This window comes from Macaca fascicularis, chromosome 17 (genome assembly GCF_037993035.2).
Source record: "Macaca fascicularis isolate 582-1 chromosome 17, T2T-MFA8v1.1".
NCBI classification, from domain to species: Eukaryota; Metazoa; Chordata; class Mammalia; order Primates; family Cercopithecidae; genus Macaca; species Macaca fascicularis.
The window spans coordinates 17138934-17145873 of NC_088391.1; positions in this window are offsets into that span (position 1 = coordinate 17138934).

Genomic DNA, 6940 nt, shown 5'->3' on the forward strand with positions numbered 1-6940 from the left:
GGTCCACTCTTATATTAAATAGTCAATCAGTGTAACTATTTGACCCTAACTGAACTGGGTACTTTCGCAATTTTAAAACTGGGTGCTTATTAACAGTATCTTTATTAGCAGTATTTACTTGTATTTCTCTGGAGACATCTAGTGGAGAAAGTATAGTATACAATGTTTCTAGAAGCACAGATACCATCCATAATATTTTGATTAAATTAATAATCAATATAAAACTTATATAAAAATGTTAGGCATTTTACCTGTGTTTCAAAATGCCAATCAACTGAAGATTAATGATGCACTCTTACATAAAATATTCTACAGCTGATACATATGAGCCACAATAAGCAATGCCAAATCTGGATAAAAGTTGAAAAATCTAGTCCCATTTTTTCATGTATGTAGCCGATACATGAATAGCTTCATTTTTAAAATCTGGGTTTCTGAGGGTTTTTTCTACACTGACATAAAAGAGTGACATGTGGCTAGAAATTATGACTGAATTTTTTCTACTTCAAAGAAATAGTTGGAAATAATAACTTCTGCAGTCTGATTTCATTCTTTGGTTCCCTCCACATTTATACACCCCTTACTTCTCACCCCCTGACGCTGTTGACATTATGCCATACATCTTCTCTCTCATTTGGTTCTGGATGATTTTGTTTGAGGGGTAATTAAGACCCTACTCATCATCTGTCTCCTGCCCACAAATAACTTTTAATATTCTTCCAGATTAGACTGTAAGATGAAGGGATGGATAATTGCTGCAATTAAAAGAACTCTGTAGCCATCCATCTTTCATAGTACTAAAATTTTAACATCCCATCTGGAGCATTTGGTCTGCTGAAAGAATGGTCTAAATTATGATAACGCCATAATTTGTAATCAACCATTTATCACTTTCCTTGGATCCTTTCCCTCTGAAATAGAAATACTCTCAGGTCCCATGCTTAGACCTCCGTTTCTCCACTGATATATCCTCTCTGCTGATTTGTCTATGTCCAATGCTGTCCTCAAAATCCCTTTGTCTATTTCCAGTGTTTATAGTACATGGTCTATATATGCTTCCTCTCTACATCTGAAAACCTTTTCAGATTTCTTCCTAGGAAAAGTGCCAACCAAAATTGAGTTATTCCTCAATTTTCAATCATAATCTTCCAGCTATTCTCAGATACATTGAACATATTTTGTTCTAAAATAACTTTTGTTGCTCCACTTCACCAGATAATGATATTATGTGATGAATTTCCAATTGCAGAAATCGAATATTGTTACAAAATTTCTTCTTGTTGTCCCCCTATTTCTTCTTCTTGTTCTCCCCATATATCATGAGGGTTTCTGCTTTCCTCTCTAAGAGACACGCATCTGATGAAGGTTTTTATTCACTTCTATTGTCCTATATGCAAAACAATCTTGGGATACCCTGTTAGTACTGCGGGGAATAATGGAAAAGACCTCCTCTTCTTTTTATGCTAACAAATGTGCAACACTCTTTATATCTTTATTATTGTTCCCAAGGACACATACTTGTAGAAAAAGTGGAATTAGATAAGTTAAAGTGGAATTATGTGAGTTACAGGATTTCAGGCCATGTAGGACCTGAACAAGAGTTTGGATGTCACAGCTTCTCAGTATATAATGAACAACAAAAAAAGTGATCTCATTAGAGAAAGTTAAAGGGTAGAGGTTGGGGTGGAGGGTGGAAAAGAAGCTATTCCAGTGGACACAGAAACTAATTCTGTGGTTCTTATTCAGAAAAAAAAAAGATCTGTAGTAATTATGGAAGCTTTGGTCTTTAAATGGAAAAAGAATCTTTGATATTTTTAGTCTGCTTTTAAGTTTCATAGGAACACATGAATGCAGAGTTGTACATTTTTTACCTTTAGCAAATTATTTTCACTTTAAGTAAAACAAACACAAGTATGCAGACGTTAGTTGAATAAAAACAAGAGCAGCGTATCCATTATAATGGCTTAAGTGCATACTAGCACTGTTTGAAATTCATGTACAGCGTACAGTGTGCTAAGGAAATCATTAGCTTGGATGTGAGTTGATAGTTCTGCTAAAATGAGAAACTGACTTTGTATCCAAACAGTATAAAACCATAGAGGTGGTAAATTAATAATTCTTCGGCAAGAGAGATTATTTGGGGAACCTCAATTTAGAAACAGATTTGTCAATTTTTCAGTTGCGTTTAAACATCTTTCAAGATGTATTTTTACCATGTGGCAGACAATTTTTTATATATTTTTATCCCCTACCCTTACAAGATTATTACCCAGGGAGTAATTGAGACAAATAAATCATTTACCCAGGTTGACCCACATTTTACACATTTCAGCTTTAACAAAGCAGAAAGGAAGGTAGGGAAACTCACTTAATTTCCCTAGATGTTCCAGTTATCTATTGCTGCCTGACACATCACTCCAAATTTAGTGCCATAAAATAGCAACCAACTTGATACGCTTACAGTATCAGTTGATCAAGGATTCAGATAGTGCAGAATGGGAGTTACTTATAAGCTAGCCATACCATTCCATGATGTCTGTGGCTTAAGCTGGGAAGACCAGAATGGCTGGGGTGATTTCAATAACTGCCAGTGATCAATTAGGACCCCTCAGAGTGCAAGATCCACTGCCAAGATGGCTTATTCACTCACGTGTCCCCAGATTGACAAGGATGATTGAAAGGCTGAACTCTACTGGGATTCTCAGCCAGAGCGCCTACATGCGGCTTCTTTAACACAGTGGTCTCAGAGGAGTTAGACATATGACAGCTCAGTGATCCAGCAAACAAAGCAGAATATGCGTGGTCTTTTATGAGCTGATGTCAGAGTACCCATGGCCACCTTCTGGCACATATGCTAATGGTTGAAGCCACCAAAAATGAATGCAAAAAGGTGAAGAGAGCATATAGACTCTCACTTGAAGACAGAAGACTCAAAATATTTGAGTCCGATACACCCTCCCAAGACTAAACCAGGAAGAAATTGAATCCCTAATAGACCAATAACAAGTTCTGAAATTGAGGCAGTAATTAAGAGGCTAACAATCAAATAAAACCCAGGACCAGATGGATTCACAGCCTAATTCTACCAGAGGTATAAAGAGGAGCTGGTCCCTTTCCTTCTGAAAATATTCCAAACGATAGAAAAAGAGGGACTCCTCCCTAACCATTTTATGAGACCAGCATCATCCTGATACCAAAATCTGGCAGAAACGCAACAAAAAAAGAAAATTTCAGGCCAGTATCCCTGATGAACATTGATGCAAAAATCCTCAATAAAATACTGGCAAACTGAATGCAGCAGCACATTAAAAAGCTTACCCACCATGACCAAGTTGGCTTCAACCCTTGGATGTAAGGCTAGTTCAACACACAGAAATCAATAAACGTAATTCATCACATAAACAGAACCAATGACAAAACCCACATGATTATTTCAATAGGTGCAGAAAAGGCCTTTGATAAAATTCAACACTTCTTCATTCTAAAAACACTCAATAAACTAGTTATTGATGGGACATATCTCAAAATAATAAGAGCTATTTATGACAAACCCACAGCCAATATCGTATTGAATGGGCAAAAGTTGGAAGCATTCCCATTGAAAACAGGTACAATACAAGGATACCCTCTCTCATCACTCCTATTCGGCATAGTACTGTGGAAGTTCTGGCCAGGGCAATCAGGCAAGAGAAACAAATAAAGGGTATTCAAATAGGAAGAGAGAGTCAAATTATCTCTATTTGCAGATGACGTGATTGTATATTTAGAAAACCCCATAGTCTCAGCCCAAAAACTCCTTAAGCTGATAAGCAACTTCAGCGAAGTCTCAGGATACAAAATCAATGTGCAAAGATCACAAGAATTTCTATACACCAATAATAGTCAAATCATGAACAAACTCCCATTCACAATTGCTACAAACAGAATAAAATACCTAGGAATACAACTCTTCAAGGAGAACTATGAACCACTGCTCAAGGAAATAAGAGAGAACACAAACAAAGGGAAAAACATTCCATGCTCATGGATAGGAAGAATCGATGTTGTGAAGATGGCCATACTGCCCAAAGTAATTTATAGATTGAATGCTATCTCCATCAAGCTACCATTGACTTTCTTCACATAATTAGAAAGAAACTACCTTAAATTTCATATGGAACCAAAAAAGAGCCCGTATAGCCAAGACAATCCTAAGCAAAAAGAACAAAGCTGGAAGCATCATGCTACCTGACTTCAAACTATACTACAAGGCTACAGTAACCAAAACAGCATGGTACTTGTACCAAAACAGACATGTAGACCAATGGAACAGAGCAGAGGCCTCAGAAATAACAACACACATCTACATCCATCTGAGCTTTGACAAACCCAACAAAAACAAGCAATGGGGAAAGGATTCCCTATTTAATAAATGGTGTTGGGAAAACTGGCTAGCCATATGCAGAAAACAGAAACTGGAAACTTCCTTATACCTTATACAAAAATTAACTCAAGATGGATTAAAGACTTAAATGTTAGACCTAAAACCATGAAAACCATAGAAGAAAACCTAGGCAATACCATTCAGGACATAGGCATGGGCAAAGACTTCATGACTAAAACACCAAAAGCAATGGCAACAAAAGCCAAAACAGACAAATAGGATCTAATTAAACTAAAGAGCTTCTGCACAGCAAAAGAAACTATCATCAGAGTGAACAGCAACCTACAGAATGGGAGAAAATTTTTGCCATCTATCCATCTGACAAAGGGCTAATATCTAGAATCTACAAGGAACTTAAATTCACAAGAAAAAAACAACCCCATCAAAAAGTGAGTGAAGGATATGAACAGATACTTTTCAAAAGAAGACATTTATGCAGCCAACAAACAAGAAAAATAGCTCATCCTCACAGGTCGTTAGAGAAATGTAAATCAAAACCACAAGGAGATACCATCTCACACCAGTTAGAATGGTGATCGTTAAAAAGTCCGGAAACAACAGGTGCTGGAGAGGGTGTGGAGACATAGGAAGGCTTTTACACAGTTGATGGGAGTGTAAACTAGTTCCACCATTGTGTAAGACTGTGTGGCAACTCCTCAAAGATCTAGAACTAGAAATAGCATTTGACCCAGCCATCCCATTACTGGGTATATACCCAAAGAATTATAAATCATTCTGCTATAAAGACACATGCATGCATGTGTTTATTGTAGCACTATTCACCATAGCAAAGACTTGGAACCAAGCCAAATGCCCATCAATGTTAGACTGAATAAAGGAAATGTGGCACATATACACCATGGAATACTATCTAGCCATTAAAAGAAAGAGTTCATGTCTTTTGCAGGGACATGGATGAAGCTGGACACCATCATTCTCAGAAAACTTACACGGAAACAGAAAACCAAACACTGCATGTTCTCATTCATAAGTGGGAGTTGCATTAGGAGATATACCTAATGTAAATGACGAGTTAATGGGTGCAGCACACCAACATGGCACATATGTAACAAACCTGCACGTTGTGCACATGTACCCTAGAACTTAAAGTATAAAAAAATAAGTGGGAGTTGAACAATAAGAACATATGGGCACAGGGAGGGGAACATCACACACCAGGGCCTGTCGGGGGGTGGGAAGAAAGGGGAGGGATAACATTAGGAGAAATACCTAATGTAGATGATGGGTTGATGGGTGCAGCAAACTGCCATGGCACATGTACACCTATGTAACAAACCTGCACGTTCTGCACATGTATCCCAGAACTTAAAGTGTAATAAGAAAAAAAAGAAAAAAAATTGTGTCCATTGGGAAATGGCGTTCAAAACCCAAGACTCCTGGTAGACCTAGAAATGCTTACAGAGTTCTCTAACCTGTGGTTAAACTAGATCATGTATGTGAAAGTACTTTGAAATATGCCAACTGCTATACATCAAATAGTTACTTTATTTATATTTTATTTTTAGGAAATCATCAGAAAATCACCCTGCTGATGGTGTTCCTTCCATCTTTCTGCATTCCTGGATTGCAGGGACTTTTAGTAATAAAGAAAACTTAGAAAATACTTTGAAAATCAGAACACAGAATTCTAAACGGGATGATTTTAGCATTTAGTAATATGAAGTATCATATTGCAGATTTAAATGTCTGACCTCTAGTGGTTGCAACTTCTTTTTGCAACTGTGAACTCAAAATATTGTGAGTGAGAGTGTTTAAGTTAATTGTCATTTAAACTATTTAAGAAAAGGGAAAAGTAATATTTATAAACACCACTTACCATTTGTGTGCTTTCCATTCCTTCTAGTAGATCTAAATTTCCTGTTATCATTTTGCTCAGCTTGAAGAATTTCCTTTTGTATTTCTTATAAAGAGACTTTCTAATGACACATTATCTCAGCTTTTACTTATTTTTGTTTCATCTAATTTTTAGAAGAATATTTTCTATTCACAGAAAATTCTAGGGTGACTTTTTCTTGTTGACAGTTATTGTAAGTTTTTTTCTCTTATTTTCTGGCTTGCAATGTTTCTGATAAAAGTTGATCTCATCATTTTCCTCTGCTGTATACAATGTATCTTTTATTCCTATGGATTTTTTTCAATCTCTGATTTGGGCAATTTGTGGTGTGCTGAGATATGGATCTCTTCATATTTATCTTGAGTGGGACTTGTGGAGATTCTTGGAACTATTATATAAACTGATGTCATGAAAATTACAAATATATTTCCTGGCTTCAAATCTTGGGGCTTTTTTGTACTCTGTAATTTCTCAGAGAAAAATAATAGTAATACTACAATGGCATTTACAGGCTTTTGAAGGCCCTGACATGGTGTGTACCAGTCAAGGAATTTGCAGAGATGTGACTTTTTCTTGTGCAATAGGTATTCATGTAAAAGTGGCTGGAGGTTGTTTTTAAAGTTTCAGTTGATTTAAAAGCAGAGTCAGTTGTTAAAGCAATT